This window comes from Thalassophryne amazonica, chromosome 2 (genome assembly GCF_902500255.1).
Source record: "Thalassophryne amazonica chromosome 2, fThaAma1.1, whole genome shotgun sequence".
Taxonomy (NCBI): domain Eukaryota; kingdom Metazoa; phylum Chordata; class Actinopteri; order Batrachoidiformes; family Batrachoididae; genus Thalassophryne; species Thalassophryne amazonica.
In genome coordinates this window covers 159,932,035-159,957,087 of record NC_047104.1, presented here as the reverse complement: position 1 = coordinate 159,957,087, position 25,053 = coordinate 159,932,035, and the positions used below count along the sequence as shown (strand labels likewise).

Below are 25,053 nucleotides of genomic sequence, written 5' to 3'. Positions count from 1 at the left end.
CAGGGTGCAGGACTACTTTGTGTTCCTTGGGTGAATAAAAAAATCTGCAGGTCATAAAGCTTTCTCATATTGTGCCCCCGTTGTGTGGAATGACCTACCTGCGCCATTAAAACAGTCAGATTCTGTGGAGACTTTCTAGTCCAGAGTTAAGACGCACTTATTTTCCCTTTTGTATGGCTAGCATACTGGCATAGTACGTTAATATGCTTTTTACTCTTTCAATTCATTTTTTTAGGAATTGTTTTTGTAATTTGTGTTGGTATTTGTCCACCAGCATATACATTTAATCACATCCCTCATGATGCGAAACAAGGGGGGGGTTTTGCTCTTATTTATAAATCTAGGTTTAGCTTATTAGCTGTTGGGGGTTACAAATATAACTCGTTTGAGCATCTGACTCTCCACTTTGGTCAGGATATTATGCACTGCCAAAGTCAGAAGAATAAAAATCAGTCATATTACTTTGTCACTGTATTTAGGCCTCCTGGCCCATATTTTGAATTCTTAGATGAATTTGGTGCGTTCATCTCTAACTTGTCAACTAGTGTAGATAACATTCTGATCATTGGTGACTTTAACATTCATATAAATAAGCCTTCTGATCCCCTCTGCAAATCATTTACGGAAATTGTGGATGCATTAAAATTTCGGCAATGCATTCGGGACTCGATGCACATTAGTGGGAATACCCTGGATCTGGTTCTCGCACGTGGTATTGCTGTCACGAATATTGACATCATGCCTCTTACATCAGTGGTGTCTGATCACTCACTTATTAAGTTTACAGTTTCGCTGCCGTGTTTAGTGGAACAACAACCTTATATATCATTACGGCGATGCATCAACTCCTCAACTAAGACTGAACTCGAAGCTACACTGCCTGATGTCTGAGCTTCACATTTGACAAATACCCAGTCAGTAGACAGACTTGTGGATAGTTTAAACTCAGTGCTCAAAACTACACTCGACATGATTGCACCACCTGTGTTAAAACTACGCTCCCCCAAATCACAGTCACCTTGGTTCAATGATTATCTGCGTGACCTCAAGCATAAAGCAAGAGGTCTAGAATGGAAATGGCATTGTTCAAAAGTAGAAGTATTTCACCTTGCGTGGCGTTATGCTATCTTAGACTATAAGCATGCATTATTGGCTACAAAGCGGACTTACTACTCTGATTTGATCAACAAAAACAAGCATAACTCAAAGTTCTTGTTCGACACGGTGGCAACACTTATTCATGGACAACCACCTGTAGTTCGCTCTCCTTTTACAGCACAAATTTTCCTGGATTACTTTGGGAAGAAAACAGAAGACATTAGGTTAAACATATCCCAGCATGCCTTAATCCAGCCACTACACCCTGCTATTGAGGTGGGCGCCACTACTGAGGTATTACCTAGATTTTGATAGTATCTCACTAGGCATGCTGACAAAACTCGTAATGTCAACAAAAAGCACAACCTGTTTATTTGATCCTATACCAACAAAACTGTTTAAGGACCTGTGGTCCACTCTTGGGTCGACTGTGCTGGAAATTATTAATCTTTCTATAACTTCTGGATCTGTTCCTAAATGTTTCAAATCTGCAGTGATTAAACCATTACTTAAGAAACCTAATCTTGACCCTAGTGTATTGACAAACTATCGGCCGATAACAAATCTATAATTTTTCTATAAAATTCTGGAAGAAGTGGTTTCACAGCAGCTCGTAGACTATCTTACTGAGAATAATCTCTTTGAGCCACTGCAGTCTGCTTTTAGAAAATATCATTCCACAGAGACGGCTCTCACTAAAGTGGTGAATGATCTTCTGCTTACAATGGATTCAGACACCACTACGGTTCTGGTGCCGTTAGAGCTCAGTGCTGTGTTTGATACCTTGGATCATCATATTCTACTCGATAGTAGATTGATAGATTGTGTTTGGGCCCAGTGTTGGTTCCACAGTTCAATTAGACCTGGGCCCTCTCAGTCAACACATGAAGCCCACAGCCACCAACCTTGGCATCATTATGGACTCTGATCTTAAACTGGACAGGCAGGTCAAGGCGGTTGTTAAATCCAGCTTTTATCAGCTTCGTCTTTTAACCAAAATTAAATCAATTTTATCCTTTTCTGACTTGGAGAGCGTCATGCATGCTTTTATTTCTTCACGCCTGGACTACTGCAATTCACTTTTTTTTGGAATTAATCAAAATACACTTCACAGATTGCAGTTAGTCCAGAACGCTGCTGCACGCCTCTTAACTGGGAGCAAAAAACATGAACATATTACACCCATTCTTGCGTCTTTGCACTGGCTCCCTGTTAATTTTAGAATTGATTTTAAATTTTTGTTATTTGTTTTTAAAGCTTTAAATGGACTGGACCCACAATATATTGTAGACCTCCTCCAAATTTACTCCCCAGCGTATGCTCTGAGGTCTGAGGGCCAGCTACAGCTTGTGGTGCCTAGGACCAGACTTAAGACCAGAGGGGACAGGGCCTTCTCTGTGGCTGGGCCCAGACTCTGGAACACTCTGCCTCTCCACGTTCGAACAGCCCCCACAATGGAGTGTTTTAGGTCTCGTCTGAAGACCCACTTTTATTCTCTGGCTTTTAGCTCTGCATGAGTTGTATGGTCCTCTGTTGTCTTTGGCCTAGTGTTTTATTGTTTTTATGTTTATTTATTTATTAGTATCTGAGTGGGTTTATTGTTTTGTATAGTTGTATAATCATTTTTATGTGCAGCAGTTTGGAAACTGTTCTGTTGTTTAAATGTGCTATATAAATAAAGTGGATTGGATAGTCTGGAAAATCATTTTGGGATTACTGGGAGTGCCCTTGCATGGCTGACGTCATACCTGACCAGTTGTTCTCACTGTGTTTTGTACAGTAACACTACCTCTAACCTTAGTGACATGAAATTTGGGGTTCCACAGGGGTCTGTCTTAGGCCCCCTGCTTTTCTCCCGTGGGCACATATTGCGGTGTTTTGGGATTACCTTTCACTGCTATGCAGATGATAGTTATACATGCCAATAACTGCTGGTAATCTCGTTCACATAAAATCCTTAGAAGATTGCCTTGCAGCTGTGAGAAGTTGGATGTCTAGAAACTTCCTACATTTAAACTCTGATAAGACTGAAATGATGGTTCTTGGTCCAGTGAGACATCGGCATCAATTCGACCAGTTAATGCTCAGCCTCAGCTCGTTTGTCATACATCACACTGACAAAGTGAGGAACCTTGGGGTAATTTTTGATCCTACGTTGTCCTTTGACCTCCACATTAGAAATATTACTAGGACTGCTTTCTTCCACCTGCGAAATATAGCGAAGATTCGTCCCATCCTGTCTATGGCTGATGCTGAGACTCTGATCCCTGCATTTATCTCTTCTAGATTGGACTACTGCAATGTTCTATTTTCTGGTTTACCGCAGTCTAGCATTAGGGGTCTCAAATTGGTTCAAAATGCTGCAGCCAGACTTTTGACATGAAGCAGAAAGTTTGACCACATTACACCCATTTTGGCGTCTCTTCACTGGCTTCCTGTCCTAGTGAGATCAGATTTTAAGGTTCTGCTACTAACGGTAGTAGAGAAGCTTGAATCTTCGACTGGACTGGGTTGCTTGACGCAAGGACGTTTCGCTTCAAATCGCAGAAACTTCCTCAGCTAAAATTCTTGCTCTGGTAGTCTGACTTCTGACTCTTGTAGAGAAGCATAAACAGAAGCCACAAAAGCTGGAGTTTTATACCTAACCAGACCCCTCCTACCGAGAGGCAGACTGCTATAGGCTAGTGACTAAACAATAGCTCTAATTAGCACCTATTGTGTTCTAGTTAGCACCGTCCTAATGACAGGGCAGCTGCCCCTCCTAATGATGGAACAGACGACTCTCCTGATGACATAAATGACTCATTACCATGAACAAAAGACTGAAACTGCTTTGACCTGAGTACCCCATTGTAAACAGGGGATAAAGCGTGTCTCAGACCCCCTCCCCAGTTAAGGCTGGGTTTCAACTGTTTCACAAAGAATGCCTCCTTGACCTCTCTCAAACCATTTCTTCTCTCTGGCTAAGATTTTAACTTCCTTGTCCTCAAATGTGTGGTTAGTGTCTTTAAGGTGGAGATGAACTGCAGACTGAGGTCCACTGGCGCCCTCTCTGCGGTGCTGGTATAGCCTTTTGTGTAAAGGTTGCTTAGTCTCACCTATGTAGTGTTCATTACAGTTTTCCTGACATCTGATAGAATACACTACATTGCTCTGTTTGTAACTAGGGATCCTGTCCTTAGGGTGAACTAATTTCTGTCTCAAGGTGTTAACCAGTTTAAAGTAAACTGGGATTTTGTGCTGTCTGAAGATCCTCTGTAGTTTTTCCCCTACTCCTGCTAAATAAGGGACAGACACTCCTCTTTTTCTTGTCTCCTGTCTATCTGGTCTCTTTGTTCTCTGGGACTTCCGCACTTTGTCCAGGGACCATCGTGGGTACCCACATACTGTGAGGGCTTTCCGGACCAGTTGTTGTTCTTTAGCCCTTCCCTCTGTAGTTGTGGGCACCTGTAGGGCTCTGAGTTGAAGAGTCCTGATCACCCCGAGCTTGTGTTCAAGGGGGTGGTTTGAGCCAAAGAGCAGATCTCTTTGCACTTTGAGGCAACTCTGTTGTGATTTGGCGCTATATAAATGAAAATAAATTTAACTGAAATAATTGTCTGTATCATGGCCCAAGCAGAGGGTCACCCCTTTGAGTCTGGTCTGCTTGAGGGTTCTTCCTCAGAGGGAGTTTTTCTTACCTCTGTCGCCTGTGTTCTTGCTCTGGGTGGTTGGTGGGGTTGGACCTTGCTTGTGTGAAGTGCCTTGAGGCAACTTTGCTGTGATTTTGTGCTGTATAAATAAATAAACTGAAATTGAAAATCCAGTTGTTTTAAATCATGTTAAGTATTTGTTTATACATACATATATTTATAGAGCATTTCAAATGAGCATTAAGTTAATGTTTGGTAGGGATCAGCTGTTCCACGGCATGGAGAAAGAGCTGATTTCATCAGTGTGTATGTCCGTTTGTTTCTGTGTTTTACTAAAGTGACTTAACATTAGTCTGATTATTTTAAAATGATCATAACTGTTAGTTTCTGTTTGACAAACAAATGACTGCATTTGGTCAAAGTGACTTACAGTGATACCTCACATTCCTGACTGACATCAGGATGCTGCCATGCAATGTGCTCACAACACATTAAGGGTGAAAGAGCCTGCAGCCATATTCTTCTCTGATGGGGTTTTGAACAGAGGATCCTCTGGTCACCAGACCACTACTTTAACCACTTGACCTTCACCTCTGACTATTTAAAAAAAAATGATCAGAACTGTTTTTGTCTGTCTGACTATTTCAAAATAATCACAAATCCCTCTGTGTTACTTATTTCTGGTATCAAAGGGAACATCAGTGATGGATATGAATGGTGCTCAAGGGCAATAAAGAAGTAAATTTGTGACAATGGAGTGAATGGACGAATGACTGAACGAATGAATGAAAGTTGATATGGTGTGCATTGTGTGTCATTTCTTCTCATTTTCACTCCATATGTGAAATACCACATTTTCATTTGGGACATTACTCTCATCATTATTAATATCATTATATGAGGTCTGTTAGAAAACTATCCGACCTTTTTATTTTTTTAAAAAAACTATATGGATTTGAACCATGTGCGCTTGCATCAGCCAAGCTTGAACCTTCGTGCGCATGCGTGAGTTTTTTCACGCCTGTCGGTTGCGTCATTCGCCTGTGGGCAGGCTTTGAGTGAGCACTGGTCCACCCCCCTCATCGGATTTTCATTGTCAGGGAAATGGCTGAGCGATTGGAGCAGAGCTGAATCAAATTTTTCCAGAAACTGTGAGAGACAGCCAGGTGAAAACCATTCGGAAATTCAGACGGCTTTCAGTGACGATTCTATCAGTGTCACACAGATTAAGGAGCATTACAACCGGATTAAAGATGGCCCACGCCGGCGGAGGGCGCGCCGTGCTCCGAGCGGCCATCGACAGGCTGAAACGACCAGATCATTTCCAAACTGAAGGCTGTGTTGATCCGGGACGTCGTCTGACTACCAGAGAAATTGCAGAAGAGGTGGACATCAGCACTTTTGCGGCACATTCCACTGTTACAGGAGATTTTGTAATGAAAGACGTGCGGCAGAATTCGCGCGTCGGGACGGAGCCGCTCATGGCGCGCAACAAAAAGCACATCCGTGTTGGAAACCATTCGGAAGATTCAGACGGCTTTCGGTGGCTTTTCAGTCGAGTGAGTATCCAAGAAATTGTGTAACAACTGGACATGTCACAACATGTCCTGTGAGACTTCCAACACGGAGGTGTTTTTTGTTGTGCGCCACTGCGGCTCCGTCCAGACGCACAAATTCCTCCACACATCTTTCATGACAAAATCTCCTGTAACAGTGGAATGTGCCGCAAAAGTGCTGATGTCCACCTCTTCTGCAATTTCTCTAGTAGTCAGACGACGTCACAGATCAACACAGCCTTCAGTTTGGAAATGATCTGGTCATTTCAGCCTGTCGATGGCCGCTCAGAGCACGGCGCGCCCTCCGCCGCTGTGGGCCATTTTTAATCCAGTTGTAATGCTCCTTAATCTGTGTGACGCCCAGAGTATCCTCACCGAAAGCCGTCTGAATCTTCCGAATGGTTTCCACCTGGCTGTCTCTCACAGTTTCTGGAAAAATTTGATTCAGCGCTGCTCCAGTCGCTCAGCCATTTCCCTGACAATGAAAATCCGATGAGGGGGGAGGACCAGTGCTCACTCAAAGCCTACCCACAGGCGAATGACACAACCGACGAAGGTTCAAGCTTGGCTGATGCAAGCGCACATGGTTCAAATCCATATAGTTTTTAAAAATAAAAAATAAAAAGGCCAGATAGTTTTCTAACAGACCTCGTACACTGATCTACAATTGACGTCATATGTCACTGCTTTTGTGACCTCAAGACTTTTGTTAACCCATTTCTCACACCAAAACAGCTTCAACACATGAATTAAGGTGTATTTTCAACAAGGATTTGAAGAATTTTATAAAAATGCTTTTCATTTTTACCCGAGGCCAAAATACGGCCATCGGGTATTGTGAACACTTTGCATGTGTCCGTCCGTTTGTCTGTGCTCAGCAGAAGTCCAGTACTACTCTGCCAGGGTTTTCAAATTCACAGGGAACATTTTTTATTTATTTTATTTAACCAGGTTAGTCCCACTGAGACTGAGATCTCTTTTGCAAGGAAGACCTGGGCAATTATAAAGTTTCCAGTCCACCTAACCTGCATGTCTTTGGGATGTGGGAGGAAACCAGAGCACCCAGAGGGAACCCACACAAACACGGGGAGAACACGCAAACTCCACACAGAAAGGACACAAGTGAGAATCAAACTGTGAGGCAACAGTGCTAACCACTAAGCCACCGTGCTGCTCATTCTTGGAACACAGACCTTGGAAAAGTCCAGAGATGGTTAAATTGACCTATTTTAAGAGGTGAAAAAGTCACATTCTGTTTCATTATGTTTTTTTAAAGGGGCGGGGGTGACAGCCAATCAGAGCTGAGCAGTAATGCAACATCAGCGGCTGGTCTAGCTAGCTGCAAACACAGTTTCGTTTATGTGTAAATATAAGCTCACTGTCATATTTGATATAAAGGCTAGCGAGTACTGTAATAAACTAGGGATGTCCAGATCCGATCACGTGATCGGAAATCGGGCCGATCATGTGGTTTCAGACTTGATTGAAATCGGACGTTGCATCCCGATCAGGAATCCGATATACATTTTATCCTCATTATTTTGATCAGCGCTGTTTCAGGCTCATTATTGCAGATTAATGGGCCTTTCACACGTCAGAAGCGTCAGAGACGTGAGACGCGTTGCTATTTAGAGGCGTCAGAAGCGTCGCTTTAGCTCGGCTTTTGACGTGACGCTTCTGACGGGAGCGCGCACTGCCGCTTGTCGGCAGGCTGACGTGGTCAAAGTTCAAACAGTTTTTTTTTTTTTTTTTTTTTTTTTTCATTGAACAAAAGAAAAAAAAAACATAAGTTCAACCGGACAGAGGTGGGGGGAGTTATGCGCTTAGTTTCTTTTGCAGAACTGCTGTTTGTTTACAGCAGCGCTCAGCCTGATGCCTCGATGGAATGACAAAAGGATGGTGGACACTTTCCCACCAAAACTCTTGCTCAGTCACCCGATCCGATTCCAAGTCATCTGATTTTGATTATCTGCCGATACCGAGTCCCGATCTGATACTTAATCACCTTATTCTATTATTTAGCACTTAACTCAGTCCTCAGTGTCCCTCTGATGATTTATCAGGGTTCAACAAGTTCAGAGCAGCGCAGTGAACGTGAATGAAGACAGAAGCTCTTTAAGACGCGCTCCTAAATGTGATGAGTGTGCACGTCGCTCGTGCACACCATCTCTCCCTCCGTTTTGCAGACAAACGATCACAGGACAATTTGTTTTTTTTTTCTTTTTGTTAATCAGATGACAGATCGTCGTCCTGAGGACTTGGTCAGCACCGGGTCCTGCTGCGCACAGAGGGATGACTGAGCAAGAGTTTCAGTGCGAAAGTGTCCATCATCCTCTTGTCATTCCATCGAGGCATCAGGCTGAGCGCGTAAACACATCAACAGCAGTTCTGCGAAAGAAACTTTCCGCGCGTAACTCCCCCCACCTCTGTCCGGTTGAACTTATGTTTTTTCTTTTGTTCAATTAAAAAAAAAAAAAAAAAAAAAAAAAAACTGTTTGAACTTTGACCACGTCAGCCTGCCGACAAGCGGCAATGCGCGCTCTCGTCAGAAGCATCACGTCAAAAGCCGAGCTAAAGCGTCACTTCTGGCGCCTCTAAATAGCAACGCGTCTCACACCTCTGATGCTTCCGACACGTGAAAGGCCCATTAATCTGCAATAATGAGCCTGAAATAGCGCTGATCAAAATGAGGATGAAATCTATATTGGATTCCTGATCGGGATGCAATGTCTGATTTCGATCAAGTCTGAAACCACGTGATCGGGCCTGATTTCTGATCACGTGATCGGATCGGGACATCCCTAATATTTAGTAGATCCTCCTTTTGCAGAAATAACAGCCTCTTAACACTTCCTATAGCTTCCATTGAGGGTCTGGATTCTAGTTGAAAGTATTTTGGACCATTCTTCTTTACAAAACATCTCAGGTTTGTTGGTTTCCGAGCATGGACAGCCCGCTTAAAATCACACCACAGATTTTCAATAATATTCAGGTCTGGGGACTGAGATGGTCAATCCAGAACATTGTACTTGTTCCTCTGCATGAATGCCTTAGTAGATTTTGAGCAGTGTTTAGGGTCGTTGTCTTGTTGAAAGATCCAGCCCCGGCACAACTTCACCTTTGTGACTGATTCATGAACATTGTTCTCAAGAATCTGCTGATATTGACTGGAATCCATGTGACCCTAAACTTTAACAAGATTCCCAGTACCTGCACTGGCCACACAGCCCCACAGCATGATGGAACCACCTCCAAATTTTACTGTAGGTAGCACGTGTTTTTCTTGAAATGCTGTGTCCTTTTTCAGTCATGCATAGCGCCCCTTGTTACTTCTAAATAACTCAAGTTCAGTTTCATCAGTCCACAGCACTTTATTCCAAAATGAAGCTGGCTTGTCCAAATGTGTTTTAGCATACCTCAAGCGACTCTGGTTGGGGTGTTTACAGAGAAAAGGCTTCCTCTGCATTACAGCATCATACAGCATCTCTTTGTGCAAAGTGCGCTGTATCGTTGAACAATGCACAGAGACACTATCTGCAGCAAGATCATGTTGTAGGTCTTTGGAGCAGGTCTGTGGGTTGACTGTGACTGTTCTCACCATCCTTCGCTTCAGCTTATGCCTGGTTCACACGACAGGATTTTAAAATTGTCTGTAGGTTTCCAAAACCTGAGAGACCACAAACGTGGAGATAAAAAAAAAAAAAAAAATCATAGATCTGACAGGTTTGGTTGTACAGTGTGTAGTGTTCAGCGACACGATAAAAACAACACACCACATACGAACATTCCCAGGTCAGACACAAAATCTCGCAAAATCTCTTGAGATTCAACGTGACTTCAGAGTAAACAGACAGAGATAGTTTGTGGACTATTTAAAACCAAGGGAAAAAAACAACGCAAAAAGGAAAGCGGTTCTTTAAAGGAGTGGAGACAGCACAACCACCGAACATTCTGGTAAGTCACAACAGCTGTTTCATTTTACTTTCCGGTCCATACGTCCGTCACCTCGCTTTCTGATTGGTTGCATGTCACATTCAGCAGGCTGTGTCCTCGTTTGTGGTCGGGGGGACAAAACACACACTGGGATATCGGGCCAAGACAATCCAACATGTTGAATATTCCCAATTTGCGATCGGAGCACTCCAGACGTTCTTCTGAGCAGATCAGAGCGCTCACACCACACACGTCAGGAAAATCTGATAAGATTATCTTTAGCATCATCACGATTGTTGGGGTGTCCTTAAGATTGTCGGAAGGGGAAGATGGGTCCGATATCTTGCCATGTGAGCCAGGCTTTAAAAGAGATTTTTCTTGGCCTGCCACTTCGGGCCTTAACTAGTACTGTGCCTGTGGTCTTCCATTTCCTCACTATGTTCCTCACAGTGGAAACTGACAGCTGAAATCTCTGAGATAGCTTTTTGTATCCTTCCCCTAAACCATGATGTTGAACAATCTTTGTTTTCAGGTCATTTGAGAGTTGTTTATAGACTCCCATGTTGCCACTCATTAGAAGAGATACAAAGAGGAGAAACATTTGTAAATGGCCACCTTAAATACCCTTTCTCATGACTTGATTCATCTGTGTAAGGAGGTCAAGGGTCAATGAGCTTACCAAACCAACTTTGTGTTCCAATAATTAGTGCTAAATGTATTCAGGTCAGTCACAATCAAGGTGTCTTAAGGTGTGTCACCTTAAGACAAAAATCAAAGTAAGTATTTTTCTTTGAATTGAGACCCATTAGGAAGACCAATGTCTAGTGCAATATAATCCAAAATTTTATTCATGTATCTCTAGCCAATTTTTTTTTTGGTGACAATATTAAGACGAAGAGGCAAACTCACATTTTGACCGTCACAGACTCTACAATAGAAAGGATATCCTTAATACAAGAGTCATTTATTTTACTATTTACTTAAAAACAATTAGTATATGTTTTGGTTATAAGGCTTAACAAACTGTATTCTTCAATATAGATAGAGCACTTCATCATGGATACTCATAGAACCATCCATGTACTATTTTATAACTATATGTCACGGACTCTACACACGTAGACTCCGTGACACGGTGCTACCTATAGCCTTCATCATAACAGGTATAGGACCTAATTATTTATTTCATTCAACTTATATCCTCTAACAAACACAATCACTTCGGTTTTGTTCTCATTTAAGCTAAGAACATTTTGAGCCAACCAAGCCTTGACGTCTTCCAGGCACACAAGCAAGGGTGTCAGGGGCCTGCTCGAGTTCTTCTTAATAGGCAAATAAATTTGAGTATCATCTGCATAAAGATGATAAGATATGCCATGTTTTCTAAACACCTGACCTAACGGGAGAAGGTATAGAGTGAAGAGAATAGGCCCAAGAATAGAACCCTGGGGGACTCCACAGTTCAGAGGAACAGAAGACGAGGTGGACTCTCCCAGCCTGACAGTAAATGAACGGCCTGTAAGGTAAGAGTGGAACCAGTCCAAGGCTGTCTCCCTGACACCCACACAGTTCTCAAGAAGAGATAAAAGAGCTGCATGGTCAACTGTGTCGAAGGCAGCAGTCAAGTCTAAAAGCACCAAAACAGGGGAATCACCAGAATCAGTGATTAAAAACAGGTCATTAAAAACCTTTAAAAGTGCAGACTCCGTGCTGTGAAATAATTTATAACCTGATTGAAAACTGTCTAAAATGTTGTTCGTTTCTAAAAACTCTTGTAGTTGTACAAAAACAGCTTTTTCCAAAATGTTTGAAATAAAAGGAAGCTTAGATATGGGCCTATAATTAGAGATAACAGAGTTATCAAGACTCGCTTTCTTTAAAAGAGGCTCAACTACAGCCTGCTTACAAAATGCAGGAACTTTTCCTGACATAAGGCTGCTGTTGACCAAAACAACATCAGGGTCGATAGTTCCCCAGACCTCTTTAAAGAGTCGTGGGGGGATACAGTCTGAGGGACAAAATGAAGGTTTGAGATTTTTAACAATATTTGATAAATCTGAAAATAACACAGGTTCAAACCGGTCTAACACAGCAGAACAGGTGTGAGCCATGATTGAACTGGCCGAAGTGACAGTCATCCCAGCCCTAATACTGGCAACCTTATCACAAAAGAAATTTAAAAAGCAATTACAAACAACTTGAGTTGCTTCCAAAGTGGTGGATTGGCCAGGGTTTAACAAAGATCCAATAGTTTTAAAAAGAACACAAGGTTTGTCCCAGTTATCAGAAATTAGATTGGAAAAGTATTTTGCCTTTTCAGACCTGACCATATTTTGGAATTTTCTCCAACGTTTTTTAAGAATTTGATAGGAGACGGTCAGTCCATCTTTCTTCCATTTGCGCTCCGCCCTCCTACACTCACGTCTGGCCTGTCGCACAGTTTCATTCAACCAGGGTTCCTGCCTGGGTTTAGGATGCATAGCTTTGAGTGGAGCAATAGTGTTCATAATGGTATTGCATGCCAAAAGAAAAGTAGATGCAATTTGTTCTGTGTTTTGGCATGTGACAGCTACATTGTTAGGAGGATACAAATATTAGGATTAATCAAACCATTTTTTCGGCAACATGACTTTTTTTCATATGCAGATGCTGAAAGCAAAAGTACATCTTCATGACATATGATTTAGTGTTTCTGACATAATATCTGTATTTTGAATCTATAGCCTTGATTGTGACCGACCCGATTAAAATCAATAAAATGACAAGGGTGCCAAAATGTATGCACCTGCCTAATTTTGTTGAAATAATTATTGCACTTTCTGTAAATACTAGAAACTTAACTTCACTTCTCAAATATCAGTGTGTTTGTCTGCTATATAATATATTTAACTGAAATTTATGATCCAGACAAGCAATGATTTATAAAGGAAAATCAGGAAAATGATCAGCGGTGCCCAAACTTTTGCATACAACAGTATTTACCCTATATATAAATAATCTGAGTCAAAATGTGTCTGATGCTAATGTTCATTTCTATGCAGATGACAGTCATTTACAGTTGTGCATCTAATCTTGCCCTGGCCATTAAGCACTTGCAGAATGCTTTTAATGTTATTCAGGATAACCTACATCAGCTGAGGGTTGTTCGTGATGCTGAAAAGACCAAACTCATGACCTTTAGTAACTGAAAGTTTAGAGCACACGTCCCTGCTGTGGCCATCCTGGATGGATCACAGAGACTCTTAGTTCTTATAAAGATCTGGGTATTTTAATTGATGACTCCCTAACTTTCAAAGCACGTTTTCAACTAGTGAAAAAACTGATACGGAAATTGGGTTTTTACTTTTGTAATAAGTTGTGTTTTTGTTTGAATGTAAAAAAGCGGCTTGTTGCTGCCACTTTTTTTTTTTTTTTTTTTTTTTAAATCAGTGCTGGAGTACGGTGATGTTCTGTACATGCGTGCCTCTGCTCAGTGTCTTCATGAAATTGGTACAGCTTATCATGCTGCCTTGAGATTTATAACAAAAACCCCTGACTCATCATTGCGAGTTATATTATCGGGTGGGACGGCCTTCATTGGCCACCCGCAGACTGGATCATACTGTTTGAGAAAGAAAGTTTTATTAATTTCTTATAATGATAATGGGCCAGATTCAGAAGATATAAGGTTTGTCTCTGGGAGGCGCGTTGCACTATAATGAAGCAAGGATAACAGTATTCCTTTTTATGTGGCTGTTGCCTTATTACTGTGCAAAAGGTCATATTTACAATATATACAATTCTGCAGAAAATGGATATCTCAAAGACGCTGAGAAGTTTCATGAAAAAGAAAATAGAAAAATGTTGCCCGGGGTTCGAAACAAGTTTTTACCATCGTTTACGTAATCAAGTTGTGAAGTAATCATGTGCACTTGTTCTGATAATTACTTGTAGTTCACAATATTTCTTTCAAAACACAACAGTCACAACTGTCCAAAAAATGACAACAGCAAGATCACAATCAGCTTTTCTCAGAGTCTGCCACTTCGGCAGTAAAAGGCATTTTAAAAGTCCATGAGCACCAAGTCTGTGTGCCAGCAAAGTTTGCAAATTGTTCATAAGCACAGCACAGTTTATGTGCAAATAAAATGAGCGCGAATGAGAGGGGGAGAGGTCAGCTGTTTGCCTCCAACCACACAATGGACTGATGTTTTGAAGATGTTGTTAATGCTGTTTCGGCTTGGCATCATATCGGTACTGAAGGCACCTGGCCTGTGTATAAACAGTGAGACTGAACATCTATTCAGTGTCCAAACAAAGGAATACCAGCTAGCTTTCTTCATAAATTCACATTTCTGTTCAGTGTACACATTCACAATATCCTAATAAGTACATGGAAAACATGATATAAAGTATGAATCCAAAATATTCAAAGATAAAGCCGATAAAGCCAACTTTGGAACAGTATTAGCATTGGGATACATTATAGTGAATGGGCGCAGCTAACGCCCAGCGAAGTTAGCTGCTAACCAAACAGAGTTCACCAATTCCGAAAGCACAATTCCTCACATAGCGAGTAGCTGATGCCCCAAATGGCGGATGATTCCCAGGTCTAAAAAGGTATCTAGCTTAGTACAATGATACAGGTCAAACAATTAAAATAGAGTTGCAAAGTACGAGGACGTACCAGTGTGTTAGCCTCCTCTCCCAAAGGGGAGATGTGGAAGGCTTAAATTACAACAACATGCATCACGATTGGCTGAACCGCTGTGGGTGCGTGAGCACGTAGTGACATCACGTAAAAGGTGCATTTTTTTTTTCTCTTCCTCTGTCTGCATATATAGTGATGGTAAAAGCCACACAGGCAGAACCATTTATGAACATTAATACATATATATGCAATTTATTCTTGCAGGACAGAAGGTATGTAGTGTGTGAGTGAATGTGGTGTGCGTGTGTGACCCCCATCCGCCCTTCCCAATCACCCTACAAGATCCTACTCAAAGCCAACTGACAACTTCTATCAGGAGGGACCGACCACCAAAACAACACAAAGACAGACAAAAAAACAAAAGACAAGTGGTGAAGACAATAACTGTGAAGTGAGACACCGAGGAGACGGGGCCCCAACATAAAACATGCCGGAACAAACCACCATACATGAACAAACAGTGACAGCGACAGTCTGTTGTCTAGTTAGTGAGCATTCATTCCCTAATCTAGTACACCAGAGTCTTGATCCCCTTGAGAGCACCCAAAACCGAATTGTGGTGTTGGCCACGAACATGTAACCATCCACACACAGAGACCCAGATCACAGCTAAATATCCAATCACTACTGTGGCTGGTGTGTTGGGCCAAGATAAAAGTACAGAACCCTACCATAAGACATGGACCACTCCGGCACGTCTGGAAGCCATACGGCCGACCGCAAGCGACGACGGAAAGAGCCCAGGACGCAGGGCCCCAGGAGGAACCAGGCGAAAAAGGGAAGAGGAGGGGCACAGGGGCCAGGAAGGGCAGCCACCAGAGCCACCGGGGCAGCACGACGGACCAACAAGGGAGCGGCCCGATAGCTCCGGAACGCACCCCGACACCCCCCCCCCAAACGGAGGCACAGGAAGTAACCCCACACCTGAGGAAAGCACGCAGGGCGCCGGCAGGGCCCACCAAGGGGGGGGGGGGGGGGGGCACAACCGCACCACCCCGCCCACAGCCCCGGAGGGAGGAATGAGCGGCGGCGGTGGCGGGGTGCAAAGGAGCCACCACAACTAAACCCAGAGCACAGGCAGGGACCACCAGCACATGAGGGCGGGGTCCAGCCCCCAGGAAAGAGGCAAGACCCACTCCCCGGGCCAGGAAGCACACGAGGTCCCCCCGACACCAGAGACCCCCCCCCCAAGCAGCCCGCAGGTTGGGTGAAGCCATTTACTGTCAAATAACTGTGTTTCCTCTTTTTAAATCAGAATGACAAGAGAACTACCCAAATGAACCTGATCAAAAGTTTACATCCCCCTGTTCTTAATACTGTGTGTTGCCCCCTTTAACATCACTGACAGCTTGGAGTCTTTTGTGGTGGTTGTGCACAGTGCAAGCTTTGCATTTTGTATCTCCAGTTATCCATCTTCATGATGAAGTTGTATAGAGGAGGATTTTCTTAAAAAGAAGACCTGAAAGTTTAGCTACAAATTGCTAGAAGGTACATCTGAGATGCAAGCCTGGATTTGATCTGTTTTGGTGAAAGAAAATCCTTCTCTGCTCTACTCCACTATGAAGCTAAGAGTACTGATGCAAAATGTAAAGCTTGCACTGTGCATAATTTCTCCAGTCACAGCCACGTAAGCCTGTAACTTCTGGGTTGTCTGGGTGTCTTGGTGGCTTTCCTCACTCTTCTCCTTCTTGCACAGCCACTCAGTTTTTGAGAACTATCTACTCCATGCAGATTTACCACAGAGGGTCATACTGTTTGTATTTCTTTGTAATTGATGTAAATAAAGTCTGAAACATATTCAGTGGCAGCTTCACCATCAGAGAGCCTCATCCACAACCACCACAAAAGACTCCAAGCTGTCAGTGATGTTAAAGGGGGCAACACACAGTATTAAGAACAGGGGGATGTAAACTTTTGATCAGGTTCATTTGGGTAGTTCTCTTGTCATTCTGATTTAAAAAGAGGAAACACAGTTGTTTGACAGTAAATGGCTTCACCCAACCACTAACCATGAGTCAAAAAAAGTTTTTGTGTTGTCATTCATAATCTCTTAGAAATGGCCAAAAAAGCAAAAATTCTGCCAGGGTATGTAAACGTTTGAGCACAACTGTACAAGGAGATTTAAGGTTTGCTTCCATCTTACCTATGTCTCCTTACTATGCTAAGGAGTACTAGACAATACTCCTTGCGTTCTTGTGAACATTACTTATGTTCGTAGTGAGCTTTGGGAAAAAGGCATTTGGTTATTCTGCCCCCACTGCATGGAACAATCTGGAAAATATTTTACAATTGGACTGCTTAGTTTCTCTGAATGTGCTTAAATCTCAACGTAAAGACTGAGAGGCAGCTTCTTTAAGCTGTCAGTGGTTTTAATTCTGTACAATGACTTGAATAATTAGATTACAAAAAATGCAACTTGTTCCAGAAAGGGCCAAGGGGGTGCAGGATTTCTTTGCAGCCACTGATTTCCAGGTGATTTCATTGATTAATGTCACTTTGAGCAGATGGAATCAGTTAATCAGTGGAATCACCTGGTGGAGTCAGTGGCTGCAAAGAAAACCTGCACCCCCTTGGCCCTTTCTGGAACAAGTTGCCCAGCCCTGCTACAGAGAGGCTCAGAGAGGGTTTGCAGAGATGCAGAGAGCTCTGCATTGCTATGAGGCTGTGGAGACAGCGAAGCATAAATCAGGCTAAGCCCATACCAGACTTTTGAAATATGAATTACTGATTTAGGATATTTTAATTTATTTTTCACATTTCAAATCCACTGTTGAATATTCTTAAGAATTAAAAGTTATTTGTGCTTCGCAAGGAAGTGGTTAATGCGCTTTCCGCGTGGAAGGTTCCTGGTTCAAACCCCACGGCTGCCACATTTCTCAATGTAATTGTGGAGTTGCATCAAGAAGGCCATCCGGTGTAAAACATGTGCCAAATCAACATGCAGATCCACTTCAGATCCACTGTGGCAACCCCAAGTGCAAACAAGTGAGCAGCTGAAGAGACTTACTTTATCATTATATCTATGGCAGAAAATGATCTGAAAATGACGTTGGCGATATTGTTTATCGTGTTATTTTCTGAGGGAATATATCTTTGAGCAAACTTTGTTGTCATGGCAGGTGTGGCCCTCATAACTGCTGTGTCTGACATCAGAGGGCACATGAATCAAAAGATCTACAGTCAGTTCCACAATGATTGTTTTGTTTTTCCTTTTTAGACCACATAACCAAGCTGCAAAGTACCAATCAAGATATGGTCAAGTCGACTGTCAGCTTTAATTCAAGGCCTTAAAACAAAAACATTACAACACTGAGCCATTTAAAAGGTCAAACGTCAAGGTCACTGGAGAGTACTTTGTAAAAATGTTATGAATGCAATAATTTTAACTACCCAGCAGTCACCAAAAATGGTGTGTGTGTTTTAGGTGTATTGACCCCATAAAGTCTATTGATTTTGGAGTCAAAATGTCAAAGGTCCAAATAATTTAACTGTACTTTATAAAAGCCTTCTGCAGAAAAGTGTCACCTGTCAGTGGTAAGGTTGTCAACATTTGAGCAAATGATACGCTTTTTTTATGCAGTCACTGTTTTTCATATCACATTAATTAGGTAAATGAAATATATGGATTATTGTTATTGTTGAGACATGGATACATGGAGATTTCCAAGTCAAGGAATATGTCTGAAACATCATATCAATCATTAAGATATCAAAGAGTTTGGTACTCTGGTGAAAATGTGCAAGATGTCAACTTGTGAGGGAAGCCACCAAAACCCAGAAACATCTTACAGGTCCACAGACAGCAAGATGTGTCAGTTATTACTCACTTATTACTGTGACATGACTCCATCAGGTCTGTTCCTTAAACTCTTCCCTTTGTTCATACAAAAGGGAATAAAGATAGCAAATTAAAAAGAAACTTGTTGCAGAAAGCCAACTCACCTAAAGAAAATCAAATGAACAACGCACTGAAAAAAGCAGCTAAATATTCACAGCAGGATTATATTGGTCAATAAATAAAATTTACTTGATAATTGTAGTTTTTCACAGGTTATTTCCCAGAAAATGAAGAAGTGGAAGAGTAGTGATAAATCAGAAACAAACTTCCTCCCAGGTAACCGTGTGACTATTAGAATGTACAGTTACAGAGTAACTCAAATAATGTTGAGTTTGTTCCGTCTGTGATTTTTAAATCACGACCTAGCTTAGCCGCTAGCAGGCAGCGGAAAAGAGCAGACGATAACTCTGCTGGGAAAAACTAACTAACTAACCAACTAAAATAACTAAGCGATGTTTTGACGGACAACAGGATAAAAATGCGGAATAAAGACGAAGCGGAGCCACGACTCGGCGCTTCCGGGTTCACGTACCTGCTGCGTGTCTGAGATTCTGTCACCACGAAAACCAAAGAAATCACAAACACAAGATAACAGTCCTGAACGGCTTCAGTTTTCAGCCTACGTCCCGCGGTCCTTATCACTTCTTTTTTTTTATGTTGAGTGGCGGAGAAAAAAAAATGCTTTTGTCTTCGCTGCTGACTCCTCCCACAACTTTTTTTTTTTCTTTCTTTCTTTCTTTTTTTTTAGCCTGAGGCCACTTTTTCCTCTGTGGCTGCAGCGCCGCGTTCAGCCTGCTGGGGGCCTCAGTGAGCTCACAGAAGACACGCAGACCAATCGAATTCAATCCTCCTGTGTAGAAGCAGAACACAAACCCCCAGGCAGGATTGATTTACAACAGTATTCCATGTCACACTGTATTACTGATGTGTGCTTTTATTATACTATGTATATACTATTTCACACAATAAAATGAATTATGAATTATGATTGCAATTTTTGATTTACGCTACAGTCACACTCTGGATTTTTTTATTATTATTATTTTTATTTTATTTAACCAGGTTAGTCCCATTGAGATCGAGATCTCTTTTGCAAGGGAGACCTGGACAATTATAAAGTTTCCAATTTACCTAACCTGCATGTCTTTAAATGTGGGAGGAAACCCACGCAAACATGAGGAGAACATTGCAAACTCCACACAGAAAGACCACAGGTGGGAATCAAACACATGACCTGCTTGCTTTAAGGCAACAGTGCTAACCACTAATCCACTGTGCTGCCAGTGTGCTGAAGTGTGAGGACCTGGACGTTTGCTACAACACCAACTGTGTTATAAATGAATAAATATTACCATAAATAAATAATTAGAGATAGGGAGACATAGTTCCCCCTTTTTGACCTTTGGTGGCCAAGTGGTTAATGCGCTTGGTTTCAGTTCAGAAGACTCCAGGTTCAAATCCCACCCCTACCACATTTCTCCATGTAATGTGGAGTTGCATCAGGAAGGGCATCCGGTGTAAAACCTGTGCCAATTAAACATGCAGATCCACCTTGGATTTGCTGTGGCGACCCCGAGTGCAAACAAGGGAGCAGCTGAAGGGACTTACCTTTTAATCAGTACCACATAATGGGACTAAACAAGGTCTGTTACAATCCAGCCTTAGTGTACCACGACCTTCAGAAAAACAGGCCTCACAGGATGGTACCTGTACCCAAGTAGGGGTCAATGAAGAATTACACAATTTAAGGTCACAGTTTAAAAATGGTCCATTCACACTGAAAACCATACCACTGATCATAGAGATTACAAAAAGGTCGAGTTTGGACTATCTGGGACTGAATGTTCTGGAGTTATGGGGTAAAAACAGCAAAACTGGTGACAAAGATCAACTGTTTATACAGGAGTCAAAAGTTAAAGTTGCTCCAATTTTAGTATAAAGTGATACAAATGATTGGTTGAAATAAAAGGATTAATAAATTGAATAGTTTTGTCTGTGTTGAATGTCACTCACTCTCTCATTTTCAACTGCTTATCCAGGATTGGGTCACAGGGTCAGCAGCTCCAGCAGGGGACCCCAGACTTCCTTTTCCCGGGCTACATTGACGACCTCTGACTGGGTGATCCCGAGGCGTTCCCAGGCCAGTGTGGAGGTATAATCTCTCCACCTAGTCCTGGGTCTTCCCCGGGGTCTCCTCCCAGATGGACGTGCCTGGAAGACCTCAGTCGGGAGGCACCCTATGCTGAATGTTTGGTCTCCAAAGTAAAGGTCAAACAAGGTTGATGTCATTGGATTCCATGACATGTGACGTGTGTTACTCCATAATGTGATAACGAACTTTTTAGAACCATATTAACTCAACCAATAATTTGCAGCAATTTTTACCCAAAGTGGAGCCACTTTTGACTCCTGTACAAACTAAACTTGACCTTTTTCACCATTTGTTTTTTAACTGTTGTTACCCCATAACATTCCATCAGAAATGGTCCAAATTATACTTTAATTGGAATCTTCATGATCAGGCAAGTATGATTGGAGGATTTAAACATATGACCCCTGTATAACCCTTCACTGACCAACGGAGTGCAGCTACCACACTGTGATGGCTACGGTACATTTTTTAAGTCCCTATAAATGGGTGACCAAAATGTAAATCTTGCTGTTCCAGGTCTGTTGGTCTCCCTGCAAACTGCTCCAACACCACCCTGGGTGGCAGTGACTGAAGGCCTGTTTCTGTCTGTTTTGGAGGCTCCTGGTGACCAGTATTAAGTTGCTTTAGACCCCAGCATTGTAGGTACGAGGCCATCATTGATTTAAAGAGAAAACAGTGTCACAAGCCGGCTCCTATAGCTTGTGAGAAACAAATGAGGGGAGACAAGGTTTCGGCCACTCAAAAGACTTTTATTGTAAATAAGAATTAACTTTAAATAAACATAAAAAGCAGTGAGGTGTGGTGTGTTCATGTGTAGGCTGTATGCAGTACGTGGGTGTGTGAACATGTATGTGCAAATCTGAGTGAGTGTAAAACCCAAACTGGCAAACTGAACAAGAAGAGGTTACCTGTGGGAGCCCAGGTGACTCCAGTCAAACATGGCCCCGCCTCTGTCTGCAGTAGGCGGGGCCATGTGTCTGTCGGCCCACATTCATGTGTGCGGGGATCTTTCTTCTGTTGTTTCTTTTTTAACCTGTATGGCAGTAATGGGCATCAGCCACTCGATGCCAGCGGTTGTCTGTGGCTGTATCAAGGAGACGAGGACTCGTGTCCCGGTGCTGAAATGAAATTCAGTTCCCCTGAAATCATCTGTTTGCGGCGTCGGGAGCGCGCACAGCAGCAGAAATCATTGATCGTGTCAACATTCTCATTTCATCTTTGAATTTATTGTTTCCAGTATAAAAATAAAACGCGTTCTTGTTTTTGACGCGTTTCGTGTTTTGGGTCTTCTTTTTTTTCTGTTCCGACTTGAGTCACGTTAATTTGAACGACAGTTTAACCGACAGATAATAAACTCACACAAACTGTCCAAGTCATTCAACACTGCCTTAATAAAATCTATAAAACACATTCATTTGACTGACCTGGACACAGCAGATTAAACGGCTGTTCACTGTTAGTGAGTTTGTCATTGAAATAAATTAACATTTGATTTTACATTTTTGAAATGTGCTTAATTTGTTTCCTAAATTACATTCAGAATATTTGGAAAGGACTAATTAAAGTGATATATTTACCAAGATCAGCTCTATTTAAATGATTTCATGGCTTTTTCATTTACTCCATATTTGTAAGTGTAAAAATGTTTCACCAAAAACATTTGGGACGAGCACAGTTACAGTTTTTTTTTTAGAGTGGATACAAACACATGGTTTTTATTTAGTTTTTATTACTGATATAAAAGGCTGGAAGTTGTGTGTTGGACACGAAGGTTCCTCAAAAGATCACTTTGAATCACTTGAATGGTCTTTTAACATTATGTACTTTGTATCTTAAAATCACCTGCTCCAGCAGACGTACAACTAAATTTCTTCTGCTCATCATACACAACTGGTCCTGTGAATCTGAAGACATCTGCTCTTTCCTTATTAAAGTTACCTGGAGGAACAGAACATTTCAGACTGACTTTCTCGCTCTGAAATAATCTGTTCCCTCCTGTATCTAGAACAGACAATTCTGATGATATTGTGTTTTATATATTTTATTCCTTTCATGATGGACAGTCACTCCTGTGAGTTTGAAGACATTTACTCCATGATATAAGTTTATCAGTATAAACAGATAAACCGTATAAACAGTCATTTCTGTACTGCAGTTATCACATTTCATCTCAAACACATAAATGCAAGCATCTGTTTTTCTTTTTTATATTAGAATTCTACAATCTAGTAATAAACTGTTACAAACTGGTTCCACGATACATGTTCAGGTCTCATTTCTCTTATAGACCGTTGGTTTCTTCCTGAATGATGCCTTGAAAAAGCTCCTGGTGACCCAGTGGATCTTACTACCAGTCACCTCCTTATTACTTCACATCATGAACCCATTTAATCCCACATTTTTACCAGATATAAAAATATGTAAATCATGTGCCACTAGTGCCCCTTTTGAAATGATCAATTGTTTTTTTTTTTTTCATGGAAAAGCAGGTGAAAGGGTGTTTTTTTTTAGTGTTCGGTGGGATCATGTATTATCAGGGTTTTTCGTGGGCAACTGACACATTTCTCTGTGTCATCCTCAGTATTTTAACATGTTTCAGCCACAGATGTTTGGAATAGTTTGTCCTTGATCATTTCTACATATTTACTTCAAAATATTAAACATACCCCCCACCACCCACCTCTGACTGGACCTAATATGTTAGGGCGGAACCCAGACGCGAAAAGGGCGGAACCTTCCTCTACCATACTACAACCCCTGGCAATAATTCTGGAATCACCGGCCTCGGAGGATGTTCATTCAGTTGTTTAATTTTGTAGAAAAAAAGCAGATCACAGACATGACACAAAACTAAAGTCATTTCAAATGGCAACTTTCTGGCTTTAAGAAACACTATAAGAAATCAAGAAATCACTAGTATTTTGTTGCACCACCTCTGGCTTTTATAACAGCTTGCAGTCTCTGAGGCATGGACTTAATGAGTGACAAACAGTACTCTTCATCAATCTGGCTCCAACTTTCTCTGATTGCTGTTGCCAGATCAGCTTTGCAGGTTGGAGCCTTGTCATGGACCATTTTCTTCAACTTCCACCAAAGATTTTCAATTGGATTAAGATCTGGACTATTTGCAGGCCATGACATTGACCCTATGTGTCTTTTTGCAAGGAATGTTTTCACAGTTTTTGCTCTATGGCAAGATGCATTATCATCTTGAAAAATGATTTCATCATCCCCAAACATCCTTTCAATTGATGGGATAAGAAAAGTGTCCAAAATATCAACGTAAACTTGTGCATTTATTGATGATGTAATGACAGCCATCTCCCCAGTGCCTTTACCTGACATGCAGCCCCATATCATCAATGACTGTGGAAATTTACATGTTCTCTTCAGGCAGTCATCTTTATAAATCTCATTGGAACGGCACCAAACAAAAGTTCCAGCATCATCACCTTGCCCAATGCAGATTCGAGATTCATCACTGAATATGACTTTCATCCAGTCATCCACAGTCCACGATTGCTTTTCCTTAGCCCATTGTAACCTTGTTTTTTTCTGTTTAGGTGTTAATGATGGCTTTCGTTTAGCTTTTCTGTATGTAAATCCCTTTTTGCATTTACGCAATATCTGTAAAATTAGAAAGGTCTTGTCTCAGAGTGATGCTGAAAAACTAATTCATGCATTTATTTCCTCTAGGCTGGACTACTGTAATTCATTATTATCAGGTTGTCCTAAAAGTTCCCTAAAAAGCCTTCAGTTGGTTCAGAATGCTGCAGCTAGAGTACTGACGGGGACTAGCAGGAGAGAGCATATCTCACCCATATTGGCCTCTCTTCATTGGCTTCCTGTTAATTCTAGAATAGAATTTAAAATTCTTCTTCTTACTTATAAGGTTTTGAATAATCAGGTCCCATCTTATCTTAGGGACCTCGTAGTACCATATTACCCCATTAGAGCGCTTCGCTCTCAGACTGCGGGCTTACTTGTAGTTCCTAGGGTTTGTAAGAGTAGAATGGGAGGCAGAGCCTTCAGCTTTCAGGCTCCTCTCCTGTGGAACCAGCTCCCAATTCAGATCAGGGAGACAGACACCCTCTCTACTTTTAAGATTAGGCTTAAAACTTTCCTTTTTGCTAAGGCTTATAGTTAGGGCTGGA

At 41.8% G+C, this 25,053-nt stretch overlaps 1 protein-coding gene across 1 annotated transcript in view; it reads right to left on the bottom strand.

Annotated features, from left to right (window-relative positions):
- LOC117501387 (CD151 antigen-like) overlaps positions 1-19,419 on the bottom strand; it is a 114,594-nt gene extending 95,175 nt beyond the window's left edge. The window contains exon 1 of the mRNA XM_034160273.1: positions 19,280-19,419. The gene's annotated coding sequence lies outside the window, so the exon portion shown is untranslated. The remainder of the gene's footprint in view (positions 1-19,279) is intronic.
- Positions 19,420-25,053: the final 5,634 nt, after the last annotated feature.